Genomic DNA, 25,490 nt, shown 5'->3' with positions numbered 1-25,490 from the left:
TAAGGAAATGATATGCGATGTGAAAGTGTTGTTTCTGCTGACGTATAATTAATTAGTGTGGATCAGCTTTATCGCCTTTGTATTTGTATCCTGAAGTCCAGTAGTGAACTCATAAGTTCTTGACTTCTCCTCTTCGTAGTGCTGAAACGCTATAAGATTTAAATTCTAGCTGCAAGCAATTTGAGCAGACCTCCTAGCAACTTGGGCGATCAAACAGTATTTCGCACAGTAGATCTGGCAATATAATTGTGATTTCTTAATTGTGTGTTTTTATTTCGATGATTACTTTATGACAGTATCTTTTGTTCATGACCTCTTATGACGTTTTGTACCTAGTTCGACAGTCACATCAAGTAATCCCGCCGACGATTAGTTCGTAAACGGTCCTGCACACCAGCGATATATATACATCTGCCAGCCTCGCCAGCAATGTCGCCTGCAGTAGCAAGGAATTTCGACCAGTATTCTGAATGGCGCTGTTTCGGGAACTTCTGTTGTACAAAATGAACTGCTCTGTTTAGCGCTACTGGCAGCTGATCTGCGAATGACGATTAATATTCGTGGGAAAAAACATGAGCTGACATTTTTTTCTTCTTCTTCTTCTTTCGATTTCGGCCATCTTTGGACCACGTTCAACAATTCACTTGCCCGGCTTTTTGATCTTTTTTTCTCTCTTCCCAGTATTTCCTCATCATTTTCGAGTGGTTCCTCCTCCGCTCTTCCGACCATTTCCTGTTATTATTCTTTAGTTTCGTTTCTTCTGGAAAACACTTAATTTCGTTCACTATTTGTCTAAACTTTTCCCTGTCCCTGATTGACTAACGGGTGACATTAAAATAGGCCAAATCCTTTTTCACCATCTGTATCCATTTATTGTTGGTTTTTTCGTTCCTGTTACTATGTTCAAACACTTTTCTTGTTAGTCTCTTTCCATCCATCCTCGACAGGTGACCATAAAACGTTAGTCTGCGTTTACGCATTGCCTCACTCACTTTCTCAATAGTTTTGTATATTTCCTTATTACTCTTTAGCTTGTACTCTTCTCCAATCTTTCTCGGTCCTAATATTTTTCTCAAAATTTTCCTTTCTTTCTTTTCCATGTTTTCTATTTCCCCCTTTTTCTTAAGAGTTAGGCACTCCGATGCATACAGGCATTCTGGTCTAATGACAGTTTTATAATGTCTTAATTTAGCTTGAATCGAAATGTTTTTTTTGTTATATATGTCTTTGGTTTTTTGAAAAGCAAATTCCATTTTCCTTGCTCTCGCCTGGTTTGCACTCTTGTCTAAACCATTCACTTGAATTATTTCACCTAAATACTTAAATTTTTCTACTCTCTTAATATTGCCGTATTTAGTAATAAGATTTTTCTTGTTATTTCTATGATTAGACATATACACGGTTTTTTCAAATGAAATCTGCAGTCCAGCTCTGGCCGAAACTTCTTGTAGTTTCTCCAGGTAGTTCTGAGCTATTTCTTCGTTTTCTGTAATTATTGCCAGATCTTCTGCAAAAGCTAAACAGTCCACTTCTATTTTTTCTTTTTTTGTTCCAATTCTGATGTCATTCTTGGTGCCTTTGAGTTCTTCTTTCCATATTCTCAATATCTTTTCCAGTACGCAGTTGAAGAGGATTGGGGATAAACCATCACCTTGTCTAACACCTGTTTTAATTTCGAACTTCCTTGAAATTTCACCCATTTTTTTAATTATTTCGGAGAGCTGTTTTTTCGAACAGTATTGTATTCATTACTGAAAATATGGCCATCTCTTGTTAGTTCATTAGTTGCCTTAAAATTTCCTTGCTTTATTGATCTGTTTTCCTTCTCATTTTCTATAATGTTGCACATGGAGATTGTAATCCGTCTGTAATTACCTCCTCGTCGTCAGTGGGATGTAAAACACAAACACTAATGTCCGTTCCTTCTTTAATAATACACACATTTTGATTCTCTGATGATTTTACATACAGATAATTGCAAAACTAGACCAGCCACAGCTAAAGTAATTATACGTAACTGATTGACCAATTCACACAGTGTAAAAGCCACATCGAAAGTAATTATACGTAACTGATTGACAAATTCATACAGTATAACAGGTGTTAACATACAGGTATTAAAACTAATGAAATATAAAACTGAATGAAAAGTCCAATAGTTCGCTGTAGCTGTATAAATACAGCTACAGTGGCCTATTGGACATTTCATTCGTTTTTGTATTTCAATGGTTTTAACACCTGTGTGTAAACACCAGTTACACTTTATGCAAATCAGTTATACACGATTTTGCTTAGCACTTTACTATTCAATTTGAAATATAATTTTACCCAGTAATCATGATTTTTGTTTACGCTCATTCTGCATGATATTCTGATTTTATTTGTAGCTCGGCATTTAGCATCATTTTAATCTACTTACACAGGATAAGTTTTTAGTACAACCGATCTCAAAGTAGGTAATCTATGTCTACGTTACAGAATAATCTATGTTTTTCCTTAACACCAAGCGCGTGGTGAACACACCGGTATTTCCAATCTATATTTCGCAAATTCATCTCGTCGTCCTCAGCTTATGGTTTCCTGCTAGTATTTACTCATTGACTATGCAATATCGATGCGTCTATAAAAACGTTATCACTAGAAAGTGCTGGTGGTTCCCACAACTCTTTTTGTTCAAATGGTTCAAATGGTTCTGAGCACTATGGGACTTAACATCTGTGGTCATCAGTCCCCTAGAACTTAGAACTACTTAAACCTAACTAACCTAAGGACATCACACACATCCATGCCCGAGGCAGGATTCGAACCTGCGACCGTAGCAGTCGCGCGGTTCCGGACTGAGCGCCTGAACCGCTAGACCACCGCGGCCGGCCAACTCTTTTTGTAAATTGTGTGTGGAAGAGAGAGATTACATGAAATGGCACAGGAGATACTTGCGGCTCTAGAATGCGTATCTCCTAAGAATATTTGGTTCAAATGGTTCAAATGGCTCTGAGCACTATGCGACTTAACTTCTGAGGCCATCAGTAGCCTAGAACTTAGAACTAATTAAACCTAACTAACCCAAGGACATCACACACATCCATGCCCGAGGCAGGATTCGAACGTGCGACCGTAGCGGTCGCCCGGTTCCAGACTGTAGCGCCTAGAACCGCACGGCCATTCCGGCCGGCTAAGAATATTTAAGTTTAAACTTATTATTAGCTCATTTTGTTTAGAAGTTCAAAAGTTCAATCATATCTCAAGTTGTTTGATGTGTAACACTAAATCGCCAGCTACAGCCCAGCGTATTGTGACTGTTAAATTAAATTACAATGAATATCTGCTTTTACAACACAGTCCTCAAAATAATGATCCCTGCAAAATCTCAGAAGATCAGTGCTTTAATGTTTTATTTGTTCTTATAATAAGTGATAACTCCTCTTTCGACTTCGCATTTGATCCATGATGAACAATAAATTCTGAGGTAAAGTCAGTGTGGCCATACAGAACGAATGTTGAACTGCTCTTTATGCATATGTAATTTACTTTATTCTTTAAAACGTGGTGTGGATGTTGTCAGTCACTAGATAAATTGAGTGACGTTCTAACTCTAGTTATTGCCTCTGTCAGCATCTCTAAATTAAATTATTTCGAAAAGATCATTAGTGTTAGCACCAGTTCATAAATCTGTAGTTCTGATTACTTAAGTTAACAATAAACAATTTTTTTCATTCTGTTTAAGTACTAGCATTAAGATGTGAGACAATGCGGTGGAGGTTGCAGCTTCTCACACGAAAGTATGAACATCTTCTTCATCACACAGTCCACCCACAATATATACACCATGCATCCATTATAGCAAAATTGAGACATACACATCACATATACTTAAATATCTCCTGTGAATGGTTTGCCTGGGTTGTAGGTCGTTTCCGCAAACTGCCAGTTCAGAAGAAAGGAGTTTGTCAATGAACTGATTTACGAACTATGTACGTTGCATACGTTGTAACTTGCTTAGTTTTAAATGGGAGTGCATGGTGCGGGTGAACCAAGTGTCGCTAGGGAGAGGAGTGGTGCAAAAGAACCACGTTTTCTAACAAATGTCTACCTTAATGTGTGTAGTTAGTTTTCTTTACTGAAAAGTTGTTTTAGGTAATACTCTGATTTGTGAATTGGAACATCATTCTATAAAAAAAGGTTGTTAGGAATAAGCAGTACTAATGATTAGATTTTTGTGAAATAATGTACATATATACTGCAACAGTCACTTGTTACTAATATTTTATTAGCAAAATGCGTTTCAGCAGCATGGTGCCATCAACAGGTGCATTTACAGTTACTTTTACATTCTAATTAATATGAAATAAGGTTAGATTTCTTTGGTGTATGTGCCAATGAGGTTATGTGACGAAAAGAAGATTAATATGTAATAGTGTGTACTTTATGTGAAAAGCATGATTAGTCATTTTCACAAATTGCTAAGTTGTGATGTAATTGTTATTGCCCTCTGTGTGCTTCATAACGAAATTACCAACAAAACTTTAAGTATATGCACTAACAAAATGACTAATCACGCTTGTCGCATATCTAAGCTGTATAACATGTTCATCTTCCTGAACAGGCATCTTTTTTTTACACATAACCTCACTGGTACACACAGAAAAGGAAACTAATCTCACCTCGTATTAATTGTAATGTAAAAAAACTGTAAATTGTAACGTATATGCAACAAATTTACAGCAGCAACAGCGGCTAATGTAACGTGAGTAGCAGTGTGTGCGTGTGTATGGGTGTCAGTTTCACTGCCATTTAAGCCCTCAGTAGATCGTTACATGAAAAACTTAAAACTAACATTTGGATGAGCTATCTGACTGTGTATTTGAACAAGAATTTTCAAGTGCAACAGAATCTGACTTTTGCAACTGAATTTACTGGACTAGCGTACATGACATGTGGTGTGTCAGTGTCTCTGTTTTGTCCCCAAGGTTTGCACTCACCTCTTTAGGTGACTGCCTTTTTCCATGTGGTTTACAGCAATGCACAGCAGCATGCACCAGCAGGGGCTAAAGCTTATTGTTACTAAGAACGAATTCAATAAAAAGGAGTTTGCTTGGATCCTGTTAACTACAAAATAACTTTTAAGAAGGGACTTCGTTAATTAAGTCTATTTAAAACTTGAGAATCATCATGAACAAATATTAATAATGACTATGACAAATGACATATGGCTCAGCAATGGCTGAGTGCCAGATTAACAAATTATTTTAACTTCAAAATTGTATCAACATTTAGTAACCACAGCACATTATTTAGATGTGGAGAATAATTATTATTATTTAGAGGATAAGGAGGCTTCTTTCACTGACAAGCAAAACTTGGGATTATTGTAAACTCGGACTAACAGTCACGAGCCTGACCCTGCAATTGCTCGTGCGCTATGCTTCCGAATTGTACCTCGATATCCTTCTTCAAGCGTAATTAAGCCATCTTGATCTCTCCTGGCTATATAAATGACATTAGGCCTTGAGTGTGGTAAGATCTGCCATCACTGACGTGAGGGCAGCGTGGCACGTCTTCTGTCTATGAGCTTTCGACCGACACTACTACTTCCATTCTCGCAGACAGACCTCGTCTCACAACAAAGCTTAGAATCGCGCTCCCATGTTTCGCCCTCAGATTGTTACTATCGATGTCTGAGTGCTTACACAATGCAAATAATAGCGTTAAGTAGGACGTATTGTTTTATGTAATGGAGAGTTCTGATACACTCCTTACAAAATGCACCTGACAATGGCAGCGTGCTGCCGAAACGCTTAGTGTTAATAAAATATCAGTAACAGGTGACTGTTGCAGGTGTATGTTATTTCATAAAAATTTTACGATACATTCATAGCACTCAAATAACACCAATATAACATCGATAAATTTAAGTACTAATTGTATCATTGACTCATTAGTTCGTGGTTTAATAAAACATCTAAAATACTAAAATGATTTAACTTTCCTCGCCGGCCGCGGTGGTCTAGCGGTTCTAGGCGCGCAGTCCGGAACCGCGTGACTGCTACGGCCGCAGGTTCAAATCCTGCCTCGGGCATGGATGTGTGTGATGTCCTTAGGTTAGTTAGGTTTAATTAGTTCTAAGTTCTAGGGGACTGATGACTACAGTTGTTAAGTCCCATAGTGCTCAGAGCCATTTGAACCATTTTTTTTTAACTTTCCTCATTTTAAAAATAGAAGTGTTCAAGGAAATTGTTTTTCATTCTAAAGTTTAGTTGAGCACTAATGTTGTAGATACGTGGGTGGTGGGTGGGAGGAGTACTATCTAAGGTCCAGTTGCACTCATGGTTAATGATCACAGAATGGTTGGGGACCACTGTTTTAGATGCTGTCTTCATTATTACCAATATTTAACACTGAACAATAAAGTTGTAGTATTCAGTTATAATATCTCCTTAATTGCGCAGACGTCGTCGAATCCGCCTATCCAACAAGTTGGGCTGAGTGTATTTACCGTTACCTTGGAAGTACTCATGGAACTACCACCATAACATACAGATACCGAATATTTTTTTTTAGATGTAGCCAGCTGTTACGAAAAACATGTTGTTTAGCCTCTACACCTCCTGTAAGTATTATACTTTTAATTTGTGATTTGATTCTTTTTTCACGCCATTGTATACGCCATTCAGGGTGTAGCCTTGGCTGCAGCATTTGCTCATATCTAGTCCCTTTCGTTCTAGAGAGTCAATCGTTTTATGCCTTAGTTATAACGCAGACTGCTCTTTGACCTAGGTAAAGGAGACAAATGATCTGTACATCTCCATCGGTGAAGAATTTCGGGATTCATCTTTTAATTGAAATACTTCGCCGACTGATCGTTTTTACCAATTTTCCGCATTTCCTCTCCTTTTAATGTTTCCCTACTTTCATTTCTTTCCTTCGGACACCAGGGCCCCTTGATCTCAGGACACTCGGGACATTGCGGCGCTTGCGCCAGTCCAGATACAGGCCTGCGGCCTTCCCAGTTCTTCATACTATCTGTTGAAGTGTGTCTGGAACCGCGCTGCCGGTACGGTCGCAGGTTCGAATACTGCCTTGGGCATGGATGTGTGTGATGTCCTTAGGTTAGTTAGGTTTAAGTAGTTCTAAGTTCTAGGGGACTGATGACCTTGGAAGTTAAGTCCCATAGTGCTCAGAGCCATTTGAACCATTTTTTTCTGTTGAAGTGGTTTCCACCAGACAGGTTAAGTGATTACCTTACGTTATGCCTACTTCAGCGGTTCCTCGTCTCGCACCCATCCGACTAACTCAGATCATGATCGAGCACTTATCACATTACAGTCACATCGCAGCAGCAAGTCTCACTTGCATCATACCTGTGACTTCGTCACACACTTCTCCATTGCTTCTGCCTGGCTCTGGAAAAAGCGACCTCGTGGCCAAAGAGCAGTTTAACACTCTGTGTCATTTAACAATAAACTGAACAGCTTCCGTTTCTTATAGTCATAACGTTTCCCTATAAAATAAACGTGTAAGGCCAGTTTCTCTCTGTCGGACGGTAAATCAAATCCGCTCTGCAATTCTCAGTTATTCTTCTTTCTATTTTTCGTTTCTCAGTCAGTGGTCAATTCACGATATATATGTTGGGGCAAGTACAGGGCGTCCATAAGAGAACGTCCCAGTCACAAATTTTAATAGTATGAGCTTTGGTAAACGTCACAATTGAAGAGTAACTCAACCAGTTTTAGATACAAGCATGAGCGACTACTGTTTCGTTTTTCCCAGCTTGCAGGACCACGTGTGCAAAATGGCGACTCATGGGTGTAAAGCGTTTTATGTTCTACAGTTTGCTAAGTGTTACTCTCTAATTTCAGTTCAGCGTACGTTTATTTTAAATTTTAATTGTGATCCCCCATGTGGCAAAACCATCTGCTGATGGTATAGTCACTTCGAAACGATCGGATATGTACATAAAGGGAAATGAACGGGACGACGAAAAGTGTCTATAGAAGATGCTGACTGTATCAGAGCATCTTAGCTTCGAAGTCCTAAGTAGTCTGTTCAGATAACAACTCTTGAACTTCAGGTGCTAAAGACAACGGTGTGGAAGGTTTTAAGAAAACGTTTACACATGGGTTCACACTAGTTATATTTGGTACGTGCTTTACAACTAGATGACTATGGTCTACCACGTTATAACTTTTCAAGTAAAGTGTTGCAACGGAAAGATGACTTTCATGATCGTATAGCGATCAGTGATGAGGCACCTTTTGTCGTTTGTCGTTTTTTTTTTTCATCAGTCTACTGACTGGTTTGATGCGGCCCGCCACGAATTCCTTTCCTGTGCTAACCTCTTCATCTCAGAGTAGCACTTGCCACCTACGCCCTCAATTATTTGCTTGACGTATTCCAATCTCTATCTTCCGCTACAGTTTTTGCCCTCTACAGCTCCCTCTAGTACCATGGAAGTCATTCCCTCATGTCTTAGCAGATGTCCTATCATACTGTCCTTTCTCCTTATCAGTGTTTTCCACATATTCCTTTCCTCTTCGATTCTGCGTAGAACCTCCTCATTCCGTACCTTATCAGTCCACCTAATTTTCAACATTCGTCTATAGCACCACATCTCAAATGCTTCGATTCTCGTCTGTTCCGGTTTTCCCACAGTCCATGTTTCACTACCATACAATGCTGACTCCAGACGTACATCCTCAGAAATTTCTTCCTCAAATTAAGGCCGGTATTTGATATTAGTAGACTTCTCTTGGCCAGAAATGCCTTTTTGCCAAAGCGAGTCTACTTTTGATGTCCTCCTTGCTCCGTCCGACATTGGTTATTTTACTGCCTAGGTAGCAGAATTCCTTAACTTCATTGACTTCGTGACCATCAATCCTGATGTTAAGTTTCTCGCTGTTCTCATTTCTACTACTTCTCATTAAGTTCGTCTTTCTCGGATTTACTCTCAAACCATACTGTGTACTCATTAGACTGTTCATTCCGTTCAGCAGATCATTTAATTTTCTTCACTTTCACTCAAGATAGCAATGTCATCAGCAAATCGTATCATTGATATCCTTTCACCTTGTATTTTAATTCCACTCCTGAACCTTTCTTTTATTTCCATCATTGCTTCCTCGATGTACAGATTGAAGAGTAGGGGCAAAAGGCTACAGCCTTGTCTTACACCCTTCTTAATACGAGCACTTCGTTCTTTATCGTCCACTCTTATTATTCACTCTTGGTTGTTGTACATATTGTATATGACCCGTCTCTCCCTATAGCTTACCCCTACTTTTTTCAGAATCTCGAACAGCTTGCACCATTTTATATTGTCGAACGCTTTTTCCAGGTCGACAAATCCTATGAACGTGTCTTGATTTTTCTTTAGCCTTGCTTCCATTATTAGCCGTAACGTCAGAATTGCCTCTCTCGTCCCTTTACTTTTCCTAAAGCCAAACTGATCGTCACCTATCGCATTCTCAATTTTCTTTTCCATTCTTCTGTATATTATTCTTGTAAGCATCTTCGATGCATGAGCTATTAAGCTGATTGTGCGATAATTCTCGCACTTGTCAGCTCTTGCCGTCTTCGGAATTGTGTGGATAATGCTTTTCTGAAAGTCAGATGGTATGTCGCCAGACTCATATATTCTACACACCAACGTGAATAGTCGTTTTATTGCCACTTCCATCAATGATTTTAGAAATTCTGATGGAATGTTATCTGTCCCTTCTGCCTTATTTGGCCGTAAGTCCTCCAAAGCTCTTTTAAATTCCGATTCTAATACTGGATCCCCTATCTCTTCTAAATCGACTCCTGTTTCTTCTTCTATCACATCAGACAAATCTTCACCCTCATAGAGGCTTTCAATGTATTCTTTCCACCTATCTGCTCTCTCCTCTGCATTTAACAGTGGAATTCCCGTTGCACTCTTAATGTTACCACCGTTGCTTTTATTGTCATCAATGGTTGAATCATATCTTTGTCGATGTATTCACATTTTTCCTGCACCCATTTCGTCTTAGCTTCCATGCACTTCCTATTTATTTCATTCCTCAGCGACTTGTATTTCTGTATTCCTGATTTTCCCGGAACATGTTTGTACTTCCTCCATTCATCAATCAACTGAAGTATTTCTTCAGTTACCCATGGTTTCTTCGCAGCTACCTTCTTTGTACCTATGTTTTCCTTCCCAACTTCTGTGATGGCCCTTTTTAGAGATGTCCATTCCTCTTCAACTGTACTGCCTACTGCGCTATTCCTTATTGCTGTATCTATAGCGTTAGAGAACTTCAAACGTATCTCGTCATTCCTTAGTACTTCCGTATCCCACTTCTTTGCTTATTGATTCTTCCTGACTAATGTCTTGAACTTTAGCCTACACTTCATCACTACTATATTGTGATCTGAGTCTATATCTGCTCCTGGGTACGCCTTACAATCCAGTATCTGATTTCGGAATCTCTGTCTGACCATGATGTAATCTAATTGAAATCTTCCCGTATCTCCCGGCCGTTTCCAAGTATACCTCCTCCTCTTGTGATTCTTGAACAGGGTATTCGCTATTACTAGCCGAAACTTGTTAGAGAACTCAATTAGTCTTTCTCCTCTTTCATTCCTTGTCCCAAGCCCATATTCTCCTGTAACCTTTTCTTCTACTCCTTCCCCTACAACTGTATTCCAGTCGCCCATGACTATTAGATTTTCGTCCCCCTTTACACACTGCATTACCTTTTCAATATCCTCATACACTTTCTCTATCTGTTCACCTTCAGCTTGCGACGTCGGCATGTATACCTGAACTACCGTTGTCGGTGTTGGTCTGCTGTCAATTCTGATTAGAACAACCCGGTCACTGAACTGTTCACAGTAACGCACCCTCTGCCCTACCTTCCTATTCATAACGAATCCTACACCTGTTATACCATTTTCTGCTGCTGTTGATATTACCCGATACTCATCTGACCAGAAATCCTTGTCTTCCTTCCACTTCACTTCACTGACCCCTACTATATCTAGATTGAGCCTTTGCATTTCCCTTTTCAGATTTTCTAGTTTCCCTACTACGTTCAAGCTTCTGACATTCCACGCCCCGACTCGTAGAACGTTATCCTTTCGTTGATTATTCAATCTTTTTCCCATGGTAACCTCCCCCTTGGCAGTCCCCTCCCGGAGATCCGAATGTGGGACTATTCCGGAATCTTTTGCCAATGGAAAGATCATCATGACACTTCTTCAATTACAGGCCACATGTCCTGTGGATACACGTTACGTGTCTTTAATGCAGTGGTTTCCATTGCCTTCTGCATCCTCATGTCGTTGATCATTGCTGATTCTTCCGCCTTTAGGGGCAATTTCCCACCCCTAGGACAAGAGAGTGCCCTGAACCTCTATCCGCTCCTCCGCCCTCTTTGTCAAGGCCGTTGGCAGAATGAGGTTGACTTCTTATGCCGGAAGTCTTCGGCCGCCAATGCTTTGTCGTGTAGGAAGGTAAATATCCGCAACGTTTGTATCTGAGGGTCAAATATGCTCATTAACTTACACATTTTTTAAGAGATTTCCCAAATTAAACGTTTTCTGCTTTGTGTTCAACTATGTGGACCTCTTTTTTTCCCGTGATGCTACCGGAACAGAGGTGCATTATTTACATATGCTGCAAAACGGCTCTTTCTCCAATTAGAAGGTGAACCTGAAAACTTTACTTGGCAACAAAATGGAGCCCCTCCCACTGGCAGCTGTTTGTACAAGACTGGTTGAACATCGAAGTCCCTGACCACTAAACTGGCCGCAGTGGTGAATGCGACAGGACACTTTTGCCGTGGCCTCCACGTTCACCTGACATCGCCCTATGGGGCTCTATAAAAGATCGTGTCTACGTTCCGCCACTACCTAACGATTTGACAGAGATGAGACACAGAACTGAAGAGGCTATAGCTCCCATTACTCCAGATTTGTTAACCAAATGGTGGGAAAAATTGGATTTCAAAAAAATGGCTATGAGCACTCTGGGACTCAATATCTGTGGTCATAAGTCCCCTAGAACTTAGAACTACTTAAACCTAACTAACCTAAGGACATCACACACATCCATGCCCGAGGCAGGATTCGAACCTGCGACCGCAGCAGTCGCGCGGTTCCTGACTGAGCGCCTAGAACCGCTAGACCACCGCGGCCGGCAAGTTGGATTTCAGTTTCGAGGTGTGCCGTATAACTAATAGTGGACATATTGAATAAGTGTAAGAAAAATTAGTTTACCTTGACTTTGATGTATGATATGTTGTAAGTAGCCTCAATTAAAGTTCAATAATATGCTATTGAAACTGGGATATTCTTTTATGGACGCGCAGTATTGTCTTGTCTGGCTCTTCTTGGAACGTACCGTAGCTGTCGGATACACAGCACCTATCTTGCTGCGTCCGCCACTGGAATTTCTTGTGCATCTCCGTCAAGCTCTCCCGCTTACTAAACATTCCCTTGACGAAGCGTGTCGCTCTTTGTTGGATCTTAACTCTCTCCTATTAATCCACGTTGGTAAGGGTCCCAGACGGATAAGCTATACTCAAGAATCGGCCGAGTAAGGTGAATCTCAGCCTGGCATTGTTTTTCCTACAATTAATTTTATGCCATCCCACCACTTTCAGCTGCTCCAGGCGGCTACTTGTAGATATTTTACGGTCGTTACAGTTTCCAATGATTTATCGCCAACACCATAATCGAAAAGTAATGGATCTCTTCGAGTCTTCATGCGCAAGACGTTAAAGCTATTGACGGCCAGAGTCAACTCCCAGTCCCTGCATCAATTATTGTCAGTCCTTCGCAAGGTTGCCTACATTTCTCTGCCGTCTTTTGTCGTTGTAATCTTCCTATAGGAATAGCATCGTCTGTAAATAGCCTCATGAAGCTGCCAACATGACCACTAGATCATTGACAATGGATACAAGTACAGATATTTTTATTGGTGTGCTGAACAACATTACATCAGTAGTTACTTCATTTGCAGACTAATAATTACAGCTATTACAAGTCTTATGTTTTTAGGTTGGTTAGTACCTCCAAGTACGTGTGGCAAGAGCAAGCCATTAATGTTTATTTTCCCCTGGGCACCACCTCAGGTGTTGAAGTGTGGACGCATGGCCTTATGAACGTAATGTACATATTCGATACCGTAGTCCACTTTGTGGTGCAGTTGCGACCATGCAGAAAACGTCAGGTAGTAAGACTGTCACGTGTTTGTGGGAGGACATGTTCGACGCAGGGAAAGAAAAAAAAAGACAATCAACACGCTGATGTGTGTACATACGACGGGTGTTGAATAAATAATGCAACACATTTTTTCTCGTTTAGTTTCGGTTGAAAAACTGCGGAATTTGTTGTGAGGCCCCGCGTAATATTCTCACATCAACCTCGATAGCTTCATACAATTCCGAGATGTAGCTGATACAGGGCCTTCAGAATGGCGTCTGTAAGGAAGGGTGTTAGCAGCAGAGAGCTGTCATTGAGTTCAAAAAATGGCTCTGAGCACTATGGGACTTAACTTCTGAAGTCATCAGTCCCCTAGAACTTAGAACTACTTAAACCTAACTAACCTAAGGACATCACACACATCCATGCCCGAGGCAGGATTCGAACTTGCGACCGTAGCGGCTCATAGAGTTCCCTTTGGCGGTAACGCAGAGCATCGCAAATATTCACAGGCGCTTGCAGAGTGTCTGCAGAGACCTGGCAGTGAACAAAAGTGTGGTGAGTCGTTGGGTGAGGCGTCCGCATCATAGCAGCAAGGTTCGTGCAGACCTGTCCGATCTCCCGCGTGTCGGCCGGCCGCAAACAGTTGTGATTCCTGCAGTGTTGGAATGTGCGGACGGACACTTTCATTCTAGGTGAACGATGGATCACACTCAAACATTTCGCTCCACAAGTGGACGTCTCTGTTGATAGTGCTGACACACTCGCTCACCAGGTGCGGTACTCAAAGGGTTCCTCGCAGCCTAACAGAGGACCATAATGAGCAACGAACGAAGCATAATCTGCGCGGGTTGGCTTACACGTTGCGTGGGTGATATGGTGATTATTGATGCGGCAAGACGTTCGGTCCGACATCGACCTCTTGAGTGGTACCATGTGAACATACAGGCCCTCCCAGTAAGATGGCATCAGGAAGTCCCATTGAACTGAGATTATTCTGCAAAATAGAGTTTTATAGTCAAAAGCGTGGAAAATAATACCATGTATTGGAATCCTGAATAAAACCAATCTGCTTTAAAAAAAAGTATTCCATTACTTACTGAACGCATGTGGTATTAAGGTACCTTATATATATATATATATATATATATATATATATATATATATATATATATATCTGCGCTTATACCCGTTACACCCTGTATGTTGTAGACAGTAATGGCCCCATGACGTTCCCTTTCAGTACTCCATAAAACCTTAGAAACACCTTGGCTAGGACGTGCTGACATATTTCGTAATATGATCCCAAATGAAGCTCCCTCATGCGATAAAGAGTAAATAAATCGACATAAGCGGAGGAATAATTGATTTTTTGTGGACTTTTACGCTTGTTTTCTCACTATTATTCCCTTATCAACATGGTAATCGTAATTCGGTTCCTCTATTACCTATCTTCAATAGACGCATGAGTGGGTTCAAAGAAACTGAGTAATGAGTGTTTGGTTCTGTGTTTTACACACACGAGTCGTTGGTCATAGAAGTTTATGAGGCATCACTCGGCCGAGGTTGGCAGTAACTGTAACGATAGATATCTCTGGCGGTAAAGGAAGAGGTAGAGAACGACTGCGATTGCAAGAGAGCAAGGTGGCCTATTCGTTTACTGACACCATAAGGAGGTCCATGCGTAGGCATGCGACCCGTATAGGTATACGTCTCTCGTGCATTAGAAGTTGGTACTTTTTGTGTGGATATCTCTGGGTGTCATATAATCCTTTCAACAGGATTTACTATTTTCTCATGATGTGCAGAATATGTTTCGCTCATTATCTGGGTACGTATATTTGACTGAATTGTTCAATTTTGTGATACTCTCTTTTGTAATGAGCCTCTTGTGTCGTCAGTCAGTTAGTATGCTACGGGCCAAAGATGTGACTCCACTGTGTTTAGTTTTACCTCTAAAAATGTTACAAAAATGTCTTGCTTAATATTTTGGTAGAGATTACCGGATTTTATTGTTCAGTTTTGCGATGATTCTTTCTGTGATGAAAGTGGTCGTAGATTAGTTAGATTCCCTACAGGTAGAATAGCTGCTTTCATAGAGTCTCCTTTTTCACTTTAAAATGCTACAGAAGTGTTTTGATTGCTACTTTACTCGTTTGATCAACCGCATGGCTGTAGTCCAGTTAACTATGCCACAGGCCCAATAACTACTTTCATAATGTTTCCTTTTCTCTTTAATAGTAGAGATGTTTTTTATGTATAATGCTGAACTAATTGTTCTATGTCGTGATAATTTTCTTGTTGGTGAACCATGTAGTTTTGAGCCAGTTGGGAACTAGGCCTACATAAACTACATGAATATTTTCATAGAGTCTGCTTGTCTTCTCTGAATGACACAGAATAAATTGCGCCTGCCATTGTAATACAAACAAATTATGGAAACAATTTGTTAATTTCAGTGCGCTTCCTTTGTGTGAGAATTTACGTAAGAGTCTGGGGATGATGCCATGGCTGAAGCCATTTTAAATTCAAGTTTACCCTTGGGCTGCCATGACTCACACTGAATCAGGGTAGCTACTGTGTGAGCGGTATCTTTAATTCCTATTCCTTTATTTCCATAACAAGTCATTTCTCCGAATTGCGTTGTGTAATTGAGACGCTCACCAGACTCTTGTGCGGCACGCTTCCCTTGCGCGTCTTGAGCGGGAGTTTTCCCTTACCATAAGTGTATTGTGTTCTCCTAAGTGTCCGCAGCTCGTGGTCGTGCGGTAGCGTTCTCGCTTCCCCCGCCCGGGTTCCCGGGTTCGATTCCCGGCGGGGTCAGGGATTTTCTCTGCCTCGTAATGACAGGGTGTTGTGTGATGTCCTTAAGTTAGTTAGGTTTAAGTAGTTTTAAGTTCTAGGGGACTGATGACCATAGATGTTATGTCCCATAGTGCTCCGAGCCATTTTCTCCTAAGTTCTCTCTCTTTCTCTCAACCCTGAGATTAATTTGAGCAGTGCGCCACTCCCTCTTTTGTCTACCTTCGTTCATAAATGATTCAAATGGCTTTAAGCACTGTGGGACTCAACATCTGAGGTCACCAGTCACAAAAAAAAAAGTGTGTGAAATCTTATGGGACTTAACTGCTAAGGTCATCAGTCCCTAAGCTTACACACTACTTAACCTAAATTATCCTAAGGACAAACACACACACCCATGCCCGAGGGAGGATTCGAACCTCCGCCGGGACCAGCCGCACAGTCCATGACTGCAGCGCCTGAGACCGCTCGGCTAATCCCGCGCGGCACCAGTCCCCTAGATGGTTCAAATGGCTCTGAGCACTATGGGACTTAACATCTGTGGTCATCAGTCCCCTAGAACGTAGAACTACTTAAACCTAACTAACCTAAGGACATCACACACATCCATGCCCGAGGCAGGATTCGAACCTGCGACCGTAGCAGCAGCGCGGTTCTCTACCTTCGTTCTCATTTCCGCGTATGTAGTGAATCCCACGTCATTCATATGACATGTATGACATCCTTGGTTGTCCCCGCGATTCCTTCCCTCAGTAGCTCTTTCTGATATTGTTCCAGTGATGCTACTGTGCCTTAAAATGTGTCCTACGAGGCTGTCCGTTCTTCTTGGATGTGCCTCCACAGAGGTCTGGTTTCCTATACTCTTCTCAGCACCTTTACGTTGGCAACTCTCTCTCTCCATCTGATCTTCATCACCCTTCAGTAGTACTAAATACCCAGGGCTTCTATCCATCTTCTCTCTCGTTGTACTATTGTCCAAGTTTCACACCCGTATAGGTCCACATCCAAACAAATAGTTTTATAATTCGTTTCCTTATTTCCAGACTGATGCTCCTGCTGGTGAATAAGCTCTTTCTTAAATTAAATACAATATTGTCCTGTTGTATTCTGCTCACAATTTCTTTCTGGTCTCTACCATCCCTTGTAATCCTTCTTCCCAAATAGGTGAATTCCTCTGTCAATTCTAGTTCCTGTCATCCAATTCTTGTTCATAAAGTTTCATATCTTCTTCAGTACTGTACACCATTACTTTCGTCTTTCGCTTGTTCATTCTCAAACTATACTGATTACAGAAAATTCTTTCCATTGTGCTGGAGACCTTCTTTGTCTCACATCTTTTCTACTTCGGTGTGGTACGTTACTTAATTCCTACCGCACTGTCCCGAAAAGTAATGCTGATCACTGATTCTGTTGGATTAGAGCTCGGAAGTGCCTCTTTAGCTAATCTGTTTGATCTGTCCTACTTATGAACAAGGTGACAGGATGTGTATGCATGCTATTAGCTCCTTCTATCATTGCTTGAAACTGTTATTCCCCTAATGATCCCTTTGTCAAGTTATTATTTAAATGAGTTGCTAAGTAGCTTGTGTATCATCACGCCCTGTCAGGATTTCTCCATCTCTCTTTATGTAGAAAATAACACAGGCTACGTGCGTAAATGAGTCTCCATGTCCCGTTTTATTATTATTATTAGAATTAGGCAAACTACTCAGGCTACTTCGACCTTCACATTTGTCGATTTCATTCCGTTAAGAACAACGTGTTAAGCTCCTGTCATCCAGTCCTTGTTCTTAAAGTTTTATATCTTCTTCAATGCTGCACACCAGCAAGTCAGAAATCTTGTCCGGTCTTCGGTAAGCTCTATTTTGTTGTCTAAAAGACAGTGCGGTAGTGTATCATGCGCCTTTCGGAAGTCAAAAAACACGGTATCAAGCGGTATCAACCTACACGCCTTAGCATACGGCGCTCTCGATCTCATGGACACACAGAGCAGGCTGAGAATCGCAATGAGTTGCAACCTTATCACCTCATCGCAGACATGGCTGCTGCTCTTCGAGTACTGTTGATCCCTGAAGCTACGACTCCCTTGAAACTCTTATCACTTGCAGTTTCCTTCCGCAACGCTTCTTCTACTTGCAGGTGCTTACGTTACACTAACTAGAGAGATTGTTCCGATGCTCTGACAGCAGGGTCTCCTCTCAGTGATGCGTTACGAAACTCCCCCCCCCCCTCCCCTCCCCCCCCCCCCTCCCCCGCCATCCCGACTCCAAAGTTGGTCGAAGTTATAGCGAACTCGAGCAAGTGGAATCTTTCCGGGTCTCGGGAGTGCTGAGAGGTTTACCGGCAGTGGAAGATCCGTCCCGGCCACGCTGTTTGCAGTGCCGAAGCTCCCTTCTTACCGCAAGCAGAGCTCTCTTAGAAAATGCGCCTTCAGAGCCCTCTGCTAATCCCACCCAACAGCAGGCACAGACAGACTCACAGGCAGACGTAATCTTCTTAACGCGGTGGTGTATTTCGGGAGCTGCGTCTCCAGTCTCTCAAACTCTAAGAGAAAACGCTTTTATACTCTTAGTTGGTCCGTCACTGTAGCAGTACACATTGCCTGTTAGCAAAGAAATCGGCAGAAGTTTGTTCATAATCACTAAGGAAAGGAAGTCGACCAAACAAAATAATATGTTTTAAAAAATACCAAGGAAGATCTGTATTCTCTCATTTTCGAAAAGTTTTCGTTTTGTAAAGTAGCATAAGCTGACAAAGTACGCTGAAAATTTCCGTACATGGAAAAAAACCTGCTTTCGATGCTTAAAGATGCAAAGTACATAACTGATCCAAATACCTACGTTAGTGCACCAGTGTGCCGTCCCAGACTGAACTCATTATTCTCTGCTGACGTGTCAACACTAGGGCGCAGCACACCAAGCACGTAAGTTCACCGGAACGTTTATTAGTTACCCCCCTTAGAAGACGACACTGGTCGCCCTGGAGCATTGTAGATGGCCTGGAACTGTTACCAGCCGATCATACGACCATCCACTGCTCATGGAGGCTATGACAGTGAAGTGATACCCATGCACCGGTCTCTTGTACGGAAAGAGCGCAGTCATGGGCTCTAATTGGCAGAAAGCAACTACCGTATTTGGACGTGCCCATATTAAATGAAATACTAACAGTAACACATGTACGAAGGGCGTTCAACAAGTAAAGCAAAACATTTTTTTCTGAGAGCAGATTGGTTTTAGTCAGGATTCCAATACACCATATTATTCCCCACACTTTTGGCTACAAAACCTTATTTTTCAACGTAACTTCCGTTCAGTGCAACAACCTTGCGTCGCCCTAAAGAGAGGGCCTCCATGCCCGCATGGTACCACTCTACTGGTTGTCGTCGGAGCCAACGTCTTGCTGCACCAATAACCTCCCCATCTTTCATGAACTGCTTCCCGCGGAGTCCGCCTTCATTGAACGATACAGATGGAAGTCGAGAGCTGTGAGATACGGGCTGTAGGGTAGATGAGGAGGAAGAAGAGTCTAACGAAGTTTTGTGAGCTCCTCTCATAGGCGCAGTCTTTTGTGATGCCTTGCCTTGCTGTACAGAAGCAGTAGTTAGTTTGCGTTTTTATGACTACGAACTCTCTCAAGTCGTTTCTTCAATTTCCCACACACCTCAGAGTTGGTCTTTGCATCATGACTAAGCCCTTCACTGTCCCAGAAGGTCGTCACCATGACTTTACCCGCTGAGGGTCCGGCTTTGAACTTTTTCTTCAGAGAAGAAGTGGTGTAGTACCATGTCGTAGTTTGCTGCTTTGTTATCCGTTCGATGGGATGAACCCTTGTTTCATCACCTATGACAATGTTTGTCAAAAAATTGTCAAGCAACTCTGCACAGATGGTCCTTCGTTGAGCTCCGTGGTCTTCTGTTAGGTGGCGAATATTTCGGCAAGCACACACCTACGAGCACCGCACCGTTGGACGAGTGCGCCAGAACTGCCAACAAAGACGTCTAGTTGTGCAGCGAAGTGTTTGACTGTGATTCGTCGATCATCTAGAATGAGAGTGTCCGCACGTTCCCACATTGCAGGGGTCACTGCTGATGCGCTGCCGGACGACACGTGGGAGATAAGACAGGTTTGCACAAACTTGTTGCGATCGTGACAGACGCTTCGCCAAACGACTCACCGTACGTTTATTCACTGCCAGGGCTCCGTAGACGCTCTACAAACGCCTGCGAATATCTGCAGTGCACTGGTATTGTGCAACATGAAACTCAACGACAGCTCTCTGCGTAGAATGCGCTTCCGTTACAGACGTCATTTGTAAGGTTACATCCAGCGCCGCCAGCTGTGGGAACTTCATGCAACTGTAGGGGATGAAGAGGGAATATCAACGATATCTCACAACAACTTTTCCATTTTTTCAACCGTGATTTTACCAAAATTTTTCAATTGTGCGCCATTACTTATTGAACACACCTCGTAATTTACAAAGAGACATTTAAATTTTTAAGGTAACCAATTGCGTCGTTCATTTCCATCAGGTAATGGTTGAAGGTTCCACGATATGTCCTACTCGGGACATTCTGTAACAGTGTCGCGAACGGTTTAGATGGTTGGTCCACAATCGCATTTTGGAGATGGAGCATGACGTCATCTGTAAAGAGAGTGTGCACTTCTGTCATAATTGGTGCATATTCCGTTAATTGTTGTCTACAGTCTGCGCGATTGGTCGAGGGACGGGGCTTTCTTTCAACGCAGGAGAAGTGCTGACGATGTGGAGGGCAAGCCTCTGTCGGCTCTCGTTCCCATGAGGAGACTAAGTTCAACTGAGACGTGTGCGGTTCCATGGTCGTTTTCGTGGATGGTTTTCTTGATAGAAGCCGGTTTCTTTCGAGGATAACCACATCTTGATGGATAAGGGCTTGTGAGTTGCCTTCGTTTAAACTCACGAAGAAGAGCTGCTCTTCGTCGATGGCTAGAGGCCAGATGGATCATTATGGGCAGCCACTCGATGGCTTTCGGCGCCACTAGTAATTCTCATTGCTCTTTTCAGCTGTGTATCGAACGATTGTGTGTGTATGTGTGTGTGGGGGGGGGGGGGGGGGTGCGCTATTGAGCCATACAGGAGCACCATATTCTGCAACAGAGTAGACTAGACAGAGGGCTGAAGTGCGCAGACATTCAGCAATGGGCCCCAGCTTGCTCCGCACACGTTATGTAGGATGTTGTTCTCAGTTTCTATCTACATCTACATTTACATCTACATAGTTACTCCGCAAGCCACCGTACGGTGCGTGGCGGAGGGTACCCTGTACCACTACTTGTCATTTCCTTTCCTGTTCCACTCGCAAATAGCGCGAGGGAAAAACAACTATCTGTATGCCTCCATATGAACCCCAATTTCTCGTACCTTGTCTTCGTGGTCCTTACTCGCTATATATGTTGACGGCAGTAGAATAGTTCAAATGCCGGTTCTGTAAATTTTCTCAATAGTGTTTCTCGAAAAGAACGTCGCCTACCACTCAGGGATTCCCATTTGAGGTCCCAAAGCATCTCCGTAATACTTACGTGTTATTCGAACCTACCGGTAACAAATCTAGCAGCCCGCCTCTTAATTGATTCGATGTCTTCAATTCGACCTGCTGATGATTCCAAACTCTCGAGTAGTATTTAAGAATAGATCGCACCAGCGACCCATATCCGGTCTCCTCCGCAGATGAACCACTCTTTCCTAAGATTCTCCCAATAGCCGAAGTCGGCCATTCGCCTTCCCTACCACAGCTTTCACATGCTCGTTCCACCTCATATCGCGTTGCAAGGTTGCGCCCAGATATTTAAACGACTTGGCTGTGTATAACTGGGCACTGGCAATACGGTATCCAAACATTACAGGTTTGTTCTTCCTACCCGTCCGCATTAACCTACATTACTCCGCGTTTAGGGCTAGCTGCCATTCATCACATCAACTGTAAATTTGGTCTAAATTGTCTTGTATCTTCCTACAGTCATTCAACTTCGACACCTTACCTTACACGATGGCATCATCAGCAAACAACCGTTGATTGCTTCCACCCTGGTAGCCAAATCATTTATGTATGTGGTCCATTGATAGTGACCGGGCCAAATATCTCACGAAATAAGCATCAAACGAAAAACTACAAACAGCGAAACTCCTCTAGCTTGAAGGGGGAAAACAGATGGCGCTATGGTTGGCCCGCTAGATGGCGCTGCCATAGGTCAAACAGATATCAACTGCGTTATTTCAAATAAAAACCTCCATTTTTATTACATATTGACGTAGTACGTAAAGAAATATGAATGTTTTAGTTGGACCACTTTTTTCGCTTTGTGATAGATGGCGCTGTAATAGTCACAAACGTGTAAGTACGTGGTATCAAGTAACATTCCGCCAGTGCGGACGGTATTTATGGCGTGATGCATTACCCGTGTTAAAACGGACCGTTTACCAATTGCGGAAAAGGTCGATATCGTGTTGATGTATGGCTATTGTGACCAAAATGCCCAACGGGCGTGTGCTATGTATGCTGCTCGGTATCCTGGACGACATCATCCAAGTGTCCGGACCGTTCTTCGGATATTTACGTTATTTAAGGAAACAGGAAGTGTTCAGCCACTTGTGAAACGTCAACCACGACCTGCAACAAATGATGATGCCCAGGTAGGTGCTTTAGCTGCTGTCGCGGCTAATCCGCACATCGGTAGCAGACAAATTGTGCGAGAATCGGGAATCTCAAAAACGTCGGTGTTGAGAATGCTACATCAACATCGATTGCACCCGTACCATATTTCTATGCAGCAGGAATTGCATGGCGACAACTTTGAACGTCGTGTACAGTTCTGTCACTGGGCACAAGAGAAATTACAGGACGACGAAAGATTTTTTGCACGCTTTCTATTTAGCGACGAAGCGTCATTCACCAACAGCGGCAACATAAACCGGCATAATATGTACTAGTGGTCAACGGAAAATCCGCGATGGCTGCGACAAGTGGAACATCAGCGACCCTGGCGGGTTAATGTATGGTGCGGCATTATGGGAGGAACGATAATTGACACCCATTTTATCGATGGCAATCTAAATGGTGCAATGTATGCTGATTTCCTACGTAATGTTCTACCGATGTTAGTACAAGATGTTTCACTGCATGGCAGAATGGCGATGTACTTGCAACATATGGAAGTCCTGCACATAGCTCGCGTGGAATTGAGGTGGTATTGAACAGCATATTTCATGACAGGTGGGTAGGTCGTCGAAGCACCATACCATGGCCCGCACGTTCACCGGATCTGACGTCCCCGGATTTCTTTCTGTGGGGAAAGTTGAAGGATATTTGCCATCGTGATCCACCGACATGCGTCAGCGCATTGTCAATGCATATGAGAACATTACGGAAGGCAAACTACTCGCTCTTGAGAAGAATGTCATTACACGTATTGCCAAATGCACTGAGGTTAACATACATCATTTTGAGCATTTATTGCAGTAATGTGGTATTTACAGGTAATCACGCTGCAACAGCATGCGTTCTCAGAAATGATAAGTTCACGAAGATACATGTATCACATTGGAACAACCGAAATAAAATGTTCAAACGTACCTACGTTCTGTATTTTAATTTAAAAAAACCTACCTGTTACCAACTGTTCGTCCAAAACTGTGAGCCATATGTTTGTGACTATTACAGCGCCATCTATCACAAAGCGAAGAAAGTGGTCCAACTAAAACATTCATATTTCTTTACGTACTACACGAATATGTAATAGAAAAATTGGGATTCCTATTTTAAAAAACGCAGCTGATATCTGTTTGACCTATGGCAGCGCCATCTAGCGGGCCAACCATAGCGCCATCTGGTTTCCCTCTTCAAGCTAGACAAGTTTCGTGCTTTGTAGTTTTTTCGTTTGACGCTTATTTCGTGGGATATTTGGCCCGGTCACGATCAATGGACCACCCTGTATATAGAACAGCAGTGGTCCTATCACACTTCGCAGGGGCTCTCCTGACGATACCCTTGCCTCTGATGAACACTCGCCGTTGAGGACAACATACTAGCTTCTATTACTTAAGAAATCTTCGATCCACTCACGTATCTGTGAACTTATTCCATATGCTCGTACCTTCGTTAACAGCCTGCAGTGGGGCCCTAGTGTCAAATGCTTTCCGGAAATCTAGAAGTATGAAATCTGCCTGTTGCCCTTCATCCATAGCTCTGTGTATAGTGTGAGAAAAGAGCAAGCTGCGTTTCGCGCGAGGAATTCTTTCTAAAACTATGCTGATTCGTACACATAAGCTTCTCAGTCCCAAGAAAATTTGTTGTATTCGAATTGAGAATATGTTCAAGAATTCTGCAGAAAACAGAAGTTAGGGATATTGGTCTGTAATTTTGCATGTCCCTTCTTTTACCTTTCTTATATACTGGAGTCACCTGCGCTTTTTCCAGTCGCTTGGGACTTCGCGCTCGGAGAGATATGCACGATAAATACAAGATAGGTAAGAGGCAAATGCCGTAGATTACTCTTTGTAAAATCGAACTGGGGTTCCATTCGGACCTGGTGATTCATTTGCTTTCAAATCCTTCCGTTTTTTATGTACGCCGGGTACTCTTATTACTATGTCGTCCATACGGGAGTCTGTCCGATGGTCAAATGGCGGTAGGTTTGTGCGATTTTCATGTGTGAACGATTCCTTGAACGTGGTATTTAAAATTTAAGCTTTCGTTTTGTTGTTTTCAACTGCCACACCAGACTGGTCAACAAGGGATTGAATGGGAGCCTTAGACCCGCTCAGCGATTTTACATACGACCAGAATTTTCTTGGGTCATCTGCTATATCTGTTACTAAGGTTTGACGGTGATGGTTGTGGTACGCTTCGCGCATAGATCTTTTCACAAACTCACGAATTTTTACTAACCTTCACTTGTCGTCATTTATGCGTGCTCTTTTGAAACGATAGTGCAACAGCCTCCGCTTCCTCAGCATCCACCGACTTTCTTTATTAAACCATGGTGGGTCTTTTCCATCCTTTATCGACTTGCTAGACCACGACTTACAATCTGCTTCAACTTTTCCGATAATTCTTCTACATCCATCTAACTGGTACTAAGAGATGCCAATTCACTGTTTAAGTGAGATGTTAATAACTGCTTATCTGCTCTTTCTAGCACAAACGATCTTCTAGTCTTCTTGACCAATTTATTAAGTTTCGGAATCATAGTTGCTGTAATGACATCATGATCGCTAATCCCCTTTTCTATACTGACATTGTTGATAAAGTCCGGCCTGTTTCTAGCTACAAGGTGTAAGATATTTCCATTGCCTGTGGGCTGCCGAACTAGCTCCTCAAGACAATTTTCAAAAAACGTGTTCAAAAGTACGTCGAATGACTGTCTGTCTGTATCCCCCCACGATGAATCCATAGACATCTCAGTCTCTACTCGGCAGGTTAAAGTCACCTCGAACCAGTCTGGGTATTTACGTGCTATTGACCGTAGACTTTCTCTGAATAACTC

The sequence above is a fragment of the Schistocerca americana genome, chromosome 4 (assembly GCF_021461395.2).
Source record: "Schistocerca americana isolate TAMUIC-IGC-003095 chromosome 4, iqSchAmer2.1, whole genome shotgun sequence".
Lineage (NCBI taxonomy): Eukaryota > Metazoa > Arthropoda > Insecta > Orthoptera > Acrididae > Schistocerca > Schistocerca americana.
The sequence above is the reverse complement of the archived record's forward strand: the minus strand, read 5'-3'. Positions refer to the sequence as shown.